This window comes from Schistocerca piceifrons, chromosome X (assembly GCF_021461385.2).
Source record: "Schistocerca piceifrons isolate TAMUIC-IGC-003096 chromosome X, iqSchPice1.1, whole genome shotgun sequence".
Lineage (NCBI taxonomy): Eukaryota > Metazoa > Arthropoda > Insecta > Orthoptera > Acrididae > Schistocerca > Schistocerca piceifrons.
Window position 1 is genome coordinate 365959817 of NC_060149.1, and position 14581 is coordinate 365974397.

Below are 14581 nucleotides of genomic sequence, written 5' to 3' on the forward strand. Positions count from 1 at the left end.
AATTGCCCATCAGCTCCTACTAAATGGAAAACCCAACAACAAATGTCAGAAAATAAAAATCAGCAGAATTCAGAGTCAAGAGTCAAGCATGTTCGAAATACCATTTACCATGAAAGATCTTAATCATGGAATGAACTCAATGAAAAACGGGAAAGCAGCGGGAGTCGACGATATATGCGTGGAACAGATCAAACAGCTCGGACCTAGTGCCAAGCAATGGATCCTGCAGCTCTTTAATCATTGCTTAAAAACGTGTATGATCCCAAAGATGTGGAGGAAATCAAAGGTAGTGGCGCTACTAAAACCTGGGAAAGACGCAGGTCAACCGAAGAACTACCGCCCAATAGCACTCCTGTGCCATCTGTACAAACTGTACGAACGAATAATCCTAAACCGCATCGCAAATATCGCAGACCAAAAGCTCACTCCCCAACAGGCTGGATTCAGACCTGGGAAATCATGCACCAGTCAAATCCTAGCACTCACAGAACACATAGAGGAAGGGTTTGAAAACAAACAAATAACAGGTGTAGCATTGGTGGACTTAAGTTCTGCATACGACACCGTCAACCACAGAAAGCTCATGGAAAAACTGTACTGTACATTTAAGGATCATCAGTTCACAAAAATCATTGAAGCTCTGCTGCAAAACAGACAGTTCTATGTAATGCTGGACAGAAAAAAAGCCGATGGCGTCGACAAAAGAACGGTCTCGTCCAGGGCAGTGTGCTGGCCCCCTTACTATTTAACCTATACACAAATGATCAACCAACACCGGAATGTACTACCCATTTCTTGTATGCCGATGATCTGGCCATTACAGCGCAAGGAAATAGCTTCGAGGAAGTAGAACGGAAATTAGAAAGCTCGCTACACGTAATGACTGAATACTATAAAGAGAACTCCTTCAAACCAAATCCAAGACACAGGTTAGCGCTTTCCACCTCTGCACAAAACAGGCAAACAGGAAGCTGAACATCACCTGGAATGGCAACAAACTGGACCACACGGACAAACCAACATACCTTGGTGTCGTGCTGGATAGATCACTGACGTACAGATATCACTGTGAAAAAACCTTCCAGAAAGTTGCTGCCAGGAATAATATTTTAAGAAAACTGACGAATAGTAAATGGGGAGTTAGTCCGACCGTATTACGAACAACTGCTCAAGCACTTTGCTTCTCCACGGCAAAATATGCATGCCCTGTATGGTCTCGAGCCACACATGCCAAAAAAGTCACTACAGTCCTTAATGAAACATGCAGGCTAACAACAGGATGCATGAAACCCACTCCACTTGGGAAAATATACAAAGCAGCTGGATTCTCATCTCCTGAATCCCGAAGAATTGCGCACGAACATACAGAAAAATTTAAACAGATTTTCGACGAGCGCCACCCGTTGCATGGTTCTTCATGTGGACGTAGCAGACTTATATCCCGCAAGAGATTTCTCACTAGTGAATTGAACGAGCCTCCAAAGGACTACCCTGCCTCACGAGAAATACCCAGCGGCAGTACATCAAGATGGAAGATTTGGAGAACACTGAACCGCATCAGAACAGGCGTAGCACCAGTTAAAGCAAACCTAGTCAAATGGGGCTTCAAAGACGAAGGAGACAACAAATGCGACTGTGGTGAAGTACAGGATATGGAACACCTTCTACAGTGTTCCATCTGCCCCACAAGGTGTACCCTTGACGAACTATGGCTTGAGAAGAGAGAAACATTGGACTTGGCCCGACATTGGACTGAAAGACTCTGAAACAAGTCTCCGGACACGAAAAAGTAAAGTAAAGTAAGTACGCCAAATTAAGCTCCTTTTTTACAGAATGTATCCTACCCACCACAGTTTTTGATGGAGGGAGGCGGAATAGTAGTAAAATCTCGTTAGGGAACTCTTCACAACTGCATTACTCACCCGACTGTGGCGCTACCGTGGTCAAACTGCGAACTATGGCTCAGTATAAAAGACGGTGCAATGCGATCAGACGTCACTTCACCTTCAGATTGTGAACCGTAAACATCAACTGACGAAAGTAAATGATTATTTTGCGAAACATGGCTCACTATCCTCCTACAGGGATTGTTGATATGTTAATTTTAGGTGAATGCCAAAACGCCAAAAGATATGCAAATACGAATGCATTTCTGCCAATGGGCCTAGGAAATGATAAGAGATGACAATGATTTTTTTTTTTACATATGCTCTTTTCACAGATGAAGCCACATTCAAAAACAATGGCGAATGAAATCGCCATGATTGTCATTATTGGTACCCTGTCAATCCACTCTGGCACAGACCCATTGACAATCAACACAAATTGTCGTTAATGGTCTGGTGTGGAATTTTAAGCGGTTACTTGATAGGACCTTTTTTTTTTTTTTTTTTTTTTGAACAAAATGTTACTGGGGAATCTTATTTACAACTTCTCCGTGATGATTTGTTGGAGCTAATGGAAGATGTTGATTTAGAAACTAGGCAACGAATGTGGTTCCAACAGGATGAAGCAGTTCCCCATTGTGCTAAAAATGTGCAGAACGTTTTAAATTTACGGTACCCTGGTCAGTGGATAGGACGCAGTGGACCAATTCAGTGGCCTCCACGTTCACCAGACCTAACATCTACTAATTTTTTCTTGTGGGGGTATTTTAAAAATATTGTTTATGAAAGACAGCTCACAACCTGAAACGATATGGAGAAACGCATTCGAAGAGCGTGTGCAGCCATACCACGCTATGTGGTGCTCGAACCTGTGAACAACTTCCGCAGACGATTAACTTTATGCATTGAAGCAAATGGGGATAACTTTGAACAATTTCTTCGTGGCTAATTTCATTAATTAAGCGACCCAAATTGTGAGAGGCAAGGGGACTCACACTAATGAATCACCCCAACATGTAAGACACAAGGGGACTCACACTAATGAAGCACCCCAACATGTGAGAGACAAGGGGACTCACACTAATGAAGCACCCCATGGGAACATCATTCCACTACGTCCATGTCCTTGTTCCTGGGTAACGCTAAATGTTGGATACAGTACATTTTGTACAAAATAGCTTAATCTGGCAAAACGAAAGAATTGGTGCACATTTTTTATCGATTTGATGCGTCTTTCTCGGATAATACTAAATAAATTGGAGTTCTTCGCCAATTTTTTTCTCGATTTCAGCGCCATCCGTCAGTGGGTCAAAAAATGTTTCAGACAAACCTTGATTACTTTTTTATGGAGAATCCGAATCTGCAATAAAAAATGGGTGTTTCCATTTAAGATTTATAAGTTGACCCTCCCTACCACCCAAGGAAGCGGGGGGTGGAGGTCATGTGTACTATCATTTGATGTCCCCCTTTGATCTTACTAACTTGTCTTACCCACTGTTTTTACCCTATGTATAGTTTTCGAGATAATTTCATCCGAAACTTCAAATGGACCACTGCTGGAAAAAATTAAACAACTGTAGCAGACAGAGTATTAAACAACTGTAGCAGACAGAGTATTCTGAATATTATTTCCATCTGTTACATGTATCTCATAGCTTTGGCAGAAAAGTTGCACTGTGCTGCGTTATTAATGTTCAAGGAAGTACAAATGGATGTCATCGGTTTTAGGTGTCATAGACAGATGTTTTGTAAGAATTAACAGGCATAAAGCTGTATTTAAAATATCTAGATGAGCACTCCACCTCCATTGCAATCTGTGTTGTAGCGTGTATAAGGATTGGCTTTGGCATTTAACAATGGACGTCGACAGAGGTTTTTTTCTGGGTTGACATTTGGTAAAAAAAGGAGGAACAAGTGGTTTTGCATGCACTCTGTAGATTCTCTCTGTCTTGGTGGGAGAATCATAATCAACAGTTGATGCTAAAGAAACGTGATAGGGTAAGCAATGAGAGAACAAATATTCAAGTGCACTTACACACTACATTTGGAAAGATATGCAAAATAGGGAGAGAAATATTAAAATAAGTAAAATGTGTAAAAATATTAATACAAAATGAGAACGCGGGATATTCTGTATTTATACAGAGGGAGTAATAGAGATTTGCGATGTAAGCACTATATATATACACAGGGTGTCCATTGATCGTGACCGGGCCAAATATCTCAAGAAATAAGTGTCAAACGAAAAAACTACAAAGAAAGAAACTCGTCTAGCTTGAAGGGGGAAACCAGATGCCGCTATGGTCGGTTCACTAATGGCGCTGCCATAGGTCAAATGGATATCAACTGCGTTTTTTTTAAAATAGGAACCCCCATTTTTTAATTACATATTCGTGTAGTACGTAAATAAATATGAATGTTTTAGTTGGACTCCTTTTTCACTTTGTGATAGCTGGAGCTGTAGTAGTCACAAACATATGGCTCACAATTTTAGACAAACAGTTGGTAACAGGTAGGTTCTTTAAATTAAAATACAGAACTTAGGTACGTATGAACATTTTATTTCGGTTGTTCCAATGTGATACACGTACCTTTGTGAACTTATCATTTGTGAGAACTCATGCTGTTACAGCGTGATTACCTGTAAATACCACATTCATGCAATAAATGCTCAAAATGATGTCCGTCAACCTCAATGCATTTGGCAATACGTGTAAAGACATTCCTCTCAACAGCGAGTAGTTCGCCTTCCGTAATGTTCGCACATGCATTGACAATGCGCTGACGCATGTTGTCAGGCATTGTCGGTGGATCACGATAGCAAATATCCTTCAACTTTCTCCACAGAAAGAAATCTGGGGACGTCACATACGGTGAATGCGCGGGACATGGTATGGTGCTTCGACGACCAATCCATCTGTCATGAAATATGTTATTCAATACCGCTTCAACCGCACGCGAGCTACGTGCCGGCCATCCATCATGTTGGAAGTACATTGCCATTCTGTCATGCAGTGAAACATCTTGTAGTAACATCGGTAGAACATTACGTAGGAAATCAGCATACATTGCACCATTTAGATTGCCATCGATAAAATGGGGGCCAATTATCCTTCCTCCCATAAGGCCGTACCATACATTAACCAGCCAAGGTCGCTGATGTCCCACTTGTCACAGCCATCGTGGATTTTCCGTTGCCCAATATGCATATTATGCCGGTTTACGTTACCGCTGTTGGTGAATGACGCTTCATCGCTAAACAGAACGCGTGCAAAAAATCTGTCATCGTCCCGTAATTTCTCTTTTGCCCAGTGGCAGAACTGTACACGACGTTCGAAGTCGTCGCCATGCAATTCCTGGTGCATAGAAATATGATGCGGGTGCAATCGGTGTTGATGTAGCATTCTCAACACCCACGTTTTTGAGAGTTCCGATTCTCGCGCAATATGTCTGCTACTGATGTGCGGATTAGCCGCGACAGCTGCTAAAACACCTACTTGGGCATCATTTGTTGCAGGGTCCTGGTTGACGTTTCACATGTGGCTGAACACATCCTATTTCCCTAGATAACGTAACTATCCGGCGAACGGTCCGGACACTTAGATGATGTCGTCCAGGATACCGAGCAGCATACATAGCACACGCCCGTTGGGCATTTTGATCACAATAGCCATACATCAACACGATATCGACCTTTTCTGCAATTGGTAAACGGTCCATTTTAACACGCGTAATATATCACGAAGCAAATACCGTCCGCACTTGAGGAATGTTACGTGATACCACGTTCTTATACGTTTGTGACTATTACAGCGCCATCTATCGCAAAGTGAAAAAAGTGGTCCAACTAAAATATTCATATTTCTTTACTTACTACACGAAGATGTAATAAATATGGGGGTTCATATTTAAAAAAACGCAGTTGATATCCGTTTTACCTATGGCAGCGCCATCTAGCGGGCCAACTACGGCGCCTTCTGGTTTCCCCCTTCAAGCTAGACGAGTTTCGTTCTTTGTAGTTTTTTCGTTTGATGCTTATTTCGTGAGTTATTTGGCCCGGTCACTATCAATGGACCACCCTGTATACAGGGTGTTACAGAAAGGTACGGCCAAACTTTCAGGAAACATTCCTCACACACAAATAAAGAAAAGATGTTACGTGGACATGTGTCCGGAAAAGCTTAATTTCCATGTTAGAGCTCATTTTAGTCATCTAGAGGGTTGGATCCCCTCCTTCGAAAGCGTCAGATTGCAAAGCCTGGGCTACTCTCAGGGTGGAATCTCCGTCTTCGAAGATTGTGTCTGTCTGTCTGTCTGTCTGTCTGCCCGCCCGCTGCTGTCGCTGTTCGTCCGTCCGTCCGTCCGTCCGTCCGTCCGCCTGCTGGCTGTCCATCGCCGTCGTCGCAACCGCTGCCGCTGCCGCCGCCGCCGCCGCCGCCGCCGCCGCCGCCTGCCTGCTGTTCGTACGTCTGTTCGCCGCCGCCGACGCAGCCGACGCCGCCTGCTGTTCGCCGCTGCCCATCGCCGACGCCGACGCCGCCTGCTGCACGTCCGTCTGTCCGTCGCCGTTCGTCTGCAATGAGTACTCCCACCTCCACCGTCATCTACACCTCCCCCTCCCCCTCTCCCACAGTCACTTCCTGGAGTGCCGCCTCTGGCCTCCCTCCTTCCACCTCCCCTTCCCTGCCTCCACTTACCCACCCCCCTATCTCCTCCCCTGCTGTATACCCACACCTCTACACCCTTCCTCCAGCCTCCACACCCTCAACAGCTCCCACTACTACCCCCGCCCTCACGTACGCCTCTGTTGCCGCCTCTGCTGCCGCCCCTCAGGTGGTTGGCTTCCCCTCTCTCACCGACCCCGTCGCGTCGTCTTCTGCATCTCCCGCACGCATCACGTTGCGCCGAGCCACCATCGCCACCACTGAACCAGCTGCTTCTCCCGGTGCCTCCACTACGCCACAGGGATCTGCCACCCGCCACCTCCCTCTCCTCCCCGTCCCTCTCCCCTCCTCCCAGCCTCCAGTCTCCAAAAAACCCCAAAAGCGCGTCCTTACCGACTCTGCTCCCGCCACTTCCCACAAAAAATCAACGCCACCTCCCCCTCCCCCTGCCGTCACCATGGACACCACCCCTCCTCCTGCCACCCCTACCTTGGCCCCCACCCTCCACACCTTTGTCCTGTCAACTCCCGATCCTAAGTTCCTCGACGCTCGTACCCTCACCAAGGAAATACGAAAGTACTTACCTGGTGCTCCCATCTCCCAACTCATTCCCCGCAGGGACTCAGTCCTTATCAAGTCCCCGTCCCCATCATTTCACACAGACCTCCTGCGAAAACTCCCACGAGTTATGTTTGGCCCCCACGCCTCTCTGACACCCTTCCTTTCCGCTTCCACTCCTCGTCAGCCCCAGCCTCCCCGTCGCCCCCCCACCTACACCGCTGTGATCACCAAGCTCAGCCCGGTGATCACAGAGGATGAAGTGTTGGTAGAACTGAACTCCCACCCGGACTTGGAAATCCGCTCTGCCCGCCGTATCCAAAATGCCTCTGGTCCCACCTACCTCATGCGGATATTCTCAGAGTCTGCCCCGTCCATAGACCATCTCCTCACCCAGGGTGCCCTGATATACCACCGTCGCCACCCTGTTGAATCCTCCAAATCCCCTCCCCAATCCTACCGTTGCCAACGGTGCCTGATGTACAATGACCACCTGACTCCCAACTGCAAAACCCCCCCCACCTGTCCCCATTGCAAGGCCTCCCACTTTCTCAAGAACTGCCCCAACCTCGCTGCTCCTCCTTCCTGTAATACCTGCAATGGCCCCCATCCCACATACTCCCACAAGTGTAAAGCTAAACCCCCTCCAGCCACCCCTGAACTTACAGTCCCAGTTCGTCCCGTCGATCCTCCTGTCCATCCTAACAATTCCCTCCGTCCACCCCCCACGGCCGAGGACATCATCCGGTTCATTACCGTTGTACTCCAAAACATTCACCCTTTTCAACGCCCGCACACCTTCCAACAAATATCCCTTGCTGCTCGCTCTGTTTTCCACCTGAACCCCTTCGCCACTTATTCCCACAACCAAGCCCACTTCACCTTCACCCGCCTCGACACCCTCGTTTAAGTCTCTTCCCTTCCCTCTCTTCCCCCCCTCCTTCCCGTCATGGCGCGGCACGAGTCTCGCATCCTCTTCCAGAACATTCGCTCCTTCCGCTCCAACAAATACCTCCTCATGCACACCCTCTCCCACCACCAGGTCGACACCTTCCTCTTGAACGAAACCTTTCTCCAGCCCCACCATTCTATCCGCACCTCCCCCTATATCCTCCACCGCACTGATGCTCCTGGTCCTCGTGCGCAGGGTGGAGTCGCGATTGGCCACCTTAAGCATATCCCCGTCCGGCCACAACCTCTCCTCAATGACCCCACTGAACACCTTATCCTTAGCGTCTTCTTCCCCTCCCTCACCATTACCTGTGCCACCATCTATGTCCGCTCCACTGCTCCTCTTCCTTATGACTTCATCTCGCACATTGACCGCACCTTCTCCACCTATGTGATTGCCGCCGACCTCAACATCCATAGCCGCACTCCTGCTGCCCTTCGGCGGTGGCATCAGTTCCTCTCCACAATCCAGGGTGACCTTGTTCCCATTCCCCAGCACACCCGACCCGAAAGTAACACCACCCCCGATGTTGTCATTGCCTCCGCCAACCTCCTTGGGCGTATCACTGTCGCCGTCCTTGACCCCACAGGTAGCGATCACCTCCCTGTCCTTCTCACCATAACGTCTGCAAACCGCCCCCCTCCGGCTCCGCAACCTACACCCCCTCCCAAGGTCGTCCATGACTATCGCCGTGCCAACTGGGATGCCTACCGGGACTCCATCTCCACCCAGGTCGAAAGCCACCCTCTTACCTATCGCCATCCTGACGACATCATCCGCGCCTCGTCCTTCCTTCAGACGGTAATTACTGACGCCGTGGAGGCCCATGTTCCTACTAAAACCATCCACCCACACCGTCCCACTCTCCCCCCGCGGGCTGTCCTCCTCCTCCGTGAATCCCGCCGCCTCTATCGCTCCTTCCTCCGCACTCGTGACAGGGATACACTCCAACGCCACCGGCAAATACAGCGACACGTACGGAACCTTATTACAGCAACGAAACGCCGGGACTGGCGCCAGACCTGCACACGACTCAATGCCACCCTCCCTATCAACTCCTCCAAGTACTGGTCTGCCTTCCATCGTCTTACTGGTTCCCTTTCCGCTCCCCACTACCCCCTTCTCCATAACGATCGCCCCCTTCCAGACAACCTCAGTAAGGCCAACCACTTCGCTTCCCACCTTTCCGAGGTCTTCTCCATCCCCAATGATCCCCACTTTGATTATTCTCTTTTCCCCACCGTCATGGAACGTGCTGATACCTCAGTCGCTCCACTTGCTCCTAGTCTCCAGTACTTGGGGCAGTTGCCCCCCTCCGACGTCAACACTCCCATCACAGCACAAGACATTAAACTTCTCCTCCAGTCCAAACGCAACACGACCCCTGGTCACGACTGTGTCACCTACCGTCACCTTCGAGAAAGCCCCTATTCCTTCCTAACTGTCCTCGCCCATCTCTATAATGTCATCCTCTCTACTGGCTTCTACCCTGACCTGTGGAAGACCTCCCGCGTCCTCCTCTTCCTCAAGCCCAACAAACCCCCTTCTGCTGCCTCTTCCTATCGTCCCATCTGCCTCACCTCCGTCTTCAGTAAGATCCTTGAATCCATCCTCTCCCACCATATCCATCGGCACCTTGCTCAACACCACCTCCTCCCCCTTACCCAGTGTGGCTTCCGACCCTCCTTCTCTGCTGACGACCAACTCCTCAACCTTGTTCACCTTCTGTCCCTCCAGCTCAACTCCCGTCGCTCCGCCATTTTTGTTTCCCTTGACCTCCAAAATGCCTATGACCATGTATGGCATCCCGGTCTCCTCTTTAAACTCCAAACCTACGCCCTGCCTATCAATTTTGTCCGTCTGGTCGCTTCGTTCCTCTCGCACCGTCCTTCCTATGTCACCCTCCACAACACCAACTCCCGTATCTTTTATCCCACGGCTGGCGTCCCCCAGGGTTCTGTCCTCTCCCCTCTCCTTTATCTCTTGTATACAGCTGATATGCCCAAGCCACCCCCACCAGTTCACCTTCTCCAATATGCTGATGACACCGCCTTCCTGGCTCTCTATCCTACCCTTCAACGGTCTCAACGTACCCTCCAAACCCACCTTAACCAGTTCACCACTTGGTGTAACCAGTGGCTCCTCCGTCTGAACCCCTCCAAAACCCAGGCAATCATCATAGGCCGTACCACTCGCTCCTTTCGCCTCCAAGATTTCTACCTCACCCTTTATGGTCGTCCTATCGAACTCACCCCCACCCTGAAATACCTTGGCCTCACCCTTGACCGACACCTCACCTGGACCCCTCATCTCCTGACCATCCAGCAGAAAGCCCATTCCCGCCTCCGCCTGCTGAAACTCCTGTCCGGCCGGACATGGGGACTGCATCCTTCTACCATCCTCCACACCTACAAATCCCTCATCCGTCCTATCCTCTGTTATGCCAGCGTCGCCTGGATCTCCGCCCCCACCCGCTTTTACAAGGCTCTCCAAATCCTTGAACGTCATGCGCTCCGCCTTGCCTTCCGTATCCGCCTTCCTTCCCCCACACGGCTCCTGTATGAACTGATCCCCTTCCCCCACCTCCTCTTGTTCCTCCAACATCTCCGCATCCTTTACATTGTTCGCAGGGTTGATCCCCCCCACCCTCTGGTTTCCTCCTTCCTCTCCACCCCTCGCCCGTTGCCGCGCCTCTATCGCTGTATCCCTCCCTCTCTCCACCTCCACACCCTCCATCTCCTTCATCAGGGCAATTTCCAACGCCTCCCCCTCCCGGATGACGAACTTCGCCGTGACATATACCCTTCCTTCCAACTATAACCCGGCCTTGTTCCCCCCCACCCCCGCCCCAGGGCCCCTTCTCCTCTTTCCTCCTTCTCCCAGAGCGGATTTTCCTCCATCCCCCCCTCCCCTGAGACCCTGCACCCCATACTTGCCTCTCTCCTTCCCACATCCCTCCCTACCTGGCCCTCTTCCGAGCGCCCCCCATTCCCCTCCACCATCTCTTCCCCTCCCTCCCTTCTTCAGGTCTCCCTCATCTCCTTGAACCTGGCAGATCCTCTGTCTTGATCATCATCAGTGTGCCACGTCAATGTTGTGTTTAGTTCTGTTTTCTCGTGTGCGTCAAGAGGTGTGATTTTCATTGTGTACTGCCGTGAGGTTCCCCGTGAGTGTTACGTTGTGTGCTATGCCATCCGTCAACACCTTTATGCTCTAGTCATACTGTGCCTTGTGTTCTTTTAATCGTCGCAATGTGTGGCTTTTTGTGTGTGCTACTTTTAAACAGTTTTTTTTTTATCTCCATTTTACAGTCACCCCGTTTTTTGTATATTGCCTTCCATGATGTTCTCCCTTTTTTATATCTATGTTCGCCTTCTTCTCTCCTTTGCTGTTTTTAAATGTCTTCTCTTGTTTTGTTCTATGTCTTTCGGCTGAAGAGCAGCGCATGTGCTGCTGCCAGCCCGCCCCGATGGGGAATTGAAAAAAAAAAAAAAAAAAAAAAAAAAAAAAAAAAAAAAAAAAAAAAATCATTTTAGTTTCTTCCACCTACGCTCAATGGAGCACGTTATCATGACTTCATACGGGATACTCTACCTGTGCTGCTAGAACATGTGCCTTTACAAGTACGACACAACATGTGGTTCATGGAAGATGGAGCTCCTGGACATTTCAGTCGAAGTGTTCGTACGCTTCTCAACAACAGATTCGGTGACCGATGAATTGGTAGAGGCGGACCAATTCCATGGCCTCCACGCTCTCCTGACCTCAGCCCTCTTGACTTTCATTTATGGGGACATTTGAAAGCTCTTGTCTACGCAACCCCGGTACCAAATGTAGAGACTCTTCGTGCTCGTATTGTGGACGGCTGTGATGTAATAGGCCATTCTCCAGGGCTGCATCAGCGCATCAGGGATTCCATGCGACGGAGGGTGGATGCATGTATCCTCGCTAACGGAGGACATTTTGAACATTTCCTGTAGCAAAGTGTTTGAAGTCACGCTGGTACGTTCTGTTGCTGTGTGTTTCCATTCTATGATTATTGTGATTTGAAGAGAAGTAATAAAATGAGCTCTAACATGGAAAGTAAGTGTTTCCGGACACATGTCCACATAACATATTTTCTTTCTTTGTGTGTGAGGAATGTTTCCTGAAAGTATGGCCGTACCTTTTTGTAACACCCTGTATATGAGATGAATGACACTGCATATGCACTTAGAAAAAAAAGCATTTTACAGATGAAGTAATCGGAATTTGTGGTAGGAATTTTAATGTAACCACTAGATAAATTTGAGATGTATGACATCACATATATATCCTTTAATAGCAATGAGATGGGACATTCTAGAGATATGGTGACAAGTAGAGATGGGCAAACAGAAACACGTAACTGTTTCGAAACAAATGAAACAGTAAAATGTAATGTTCCGATACGTTGTTTCGAAACAGTGAAACAGTTTGTGTTTTGTATTCTAATAAACCTACACATTTTATCATCTTGAATGTCTACTGTAGAAGTATGTCCATATAAACACAAATGAGGTGCGACAGCGCTAATCATGTCGCAGAAAGTATGAAACTATCACTTAGGCGTTTTGGCAGTTTCGAATTTCCTGCAGCAAATGCGCTGCTTTCGTGTCGCGTAACTTTCATACTTTTCAATTGGCTGAGGACAGCCATAGCTGAAGACAGAAGAACCACCACGAACGGAACTGGAGGTGGGAGGAAACTGCAGAAACACACATTCCGTTAGTATGGGTAATATACCCATCCTGCTAATTTCCATCTACACAAGGGGAATCATTGTGGATAATAGGCACAGTGACTATAGACTCACAAATAACGCTAAATAATTCGAATAAATAACAAAATATAACAGAAATTTTTTTTGTCTTTCAAGGTGTTTCGAACCGTTACTATAAATTCACCATGCTTCCCAGCCCTTCCCGTACACCATTACACTATCAGTGATTTGTCAAACAGATTGCTTGCAATTATACCTACATCAAATTTATGTATATGTCTAATAACTGTCACTCTACGCCTTTTTTATTCAAAATGTTGTAGGCTTACTTGCGTTTCTTAGTATGATTACTGTACATGAACAGAGAAGCGTATGTTATAAAAAATGTGTAATTTAACTGAATGATTTTCACATATTTATTATTTTGAATGTGAATAGTATGCGTTGTTTTATTGTTTGATTAGTGTTTATAAAGCAGATGTTACGCCATTTCGAAACAGAACAGTCAGCTAGAAACGAAGCTTTATTTTCGGATATCTTAAGCTTCATGCTATTACTTGTCAAAAAGATTTCGACACTATTGAAAGAGTTTCATGAAGTGGTATGTTGTGTTTCAGTACCTGTGCCGAGCCCGAATCTCGTCCGACACAGAGTGGAATGAAACATCACTGTTTCGATACAGTTAGTCCGTTCCAGGCACAGGTGGACTGATACAGTTAGTCCGTTCCAGGCACAGGTGGACTGAAACAGCCTTATTTTGAAACAACGATACAGTTTCTGTGTCTGGCTCGAGATCGAATCTGGTCCGAGACAGGGGCGGAATGAAACACCACTGTTTCGAAACAGTGAACCACAACCGTTCCGAAACACTGAAACAGTTCCACGTATCGATACACTGTATCGAAACATAGAAACAGTGGCCAAGTCTAGTGACAAGATGAAGCTGCCATATTCCCCTACATGTCCGCCTTACTCCATCAGTAATAGGCAATCTAAAAAAATAGGAGGAAAGTGCTAGAAGCCATTTTGAGGCTGTGTCATATAAAGCAGAGTTAGGTGACGTTAAAATGATATCCTAAAGGATCAAGTGCTGGAACTATTGCATAAGATTTGTGGACATAATGTAGGACTTATCTGGTATTTCAGCAAAAAATGGAGATGTGTAACTACCTAACATGAAAACCTGACTTCTTTGTGCTAGAGGAAGACTACCAGGGGAGTGATTATGTTATTCACAATCCATAAGGGCTATAAAGATGTCTGGAAGTTACAGCTCAGCTCATATGGTTCTAGATTACACAGCAGAAATATAGGTTACTGCATTACAATATCACAGTGATAGTAATACACTGCCAGAAAAAAGTTAGTACGCTTGGAAAGACGACATCGATTTTGATCCGATGATGGAATATACTACCTGGAGGACAGTACATGTGCCGATAATAGTTTCAACACTGAACACCCACAGGTAGTATAATGGCGTAGCTACCAGGGCACCATCTGTCTCTTCCCTTTAATAGGGGGTGCTCACGGCCAGAAAGCTCAGTGTGGTGTAGAATTATTAAGCAAGCAACCATGTCACCGAGATGTACTCATGCTTCCTACTGCCAACTGAATGAGTTTGGAAGGGGCAAAGTTGTGGTCTTTCGAGTGGCAGAACGGCCCTTTCTGAGAATTGCCACGCAAGTTGGACGTGCTGCGTCAGTTGTGCAACGATGCTGGTATCAGAGGTCATGTGAACATTCTCAGACCTATGGATGAAGTTCTAGATGTACATACA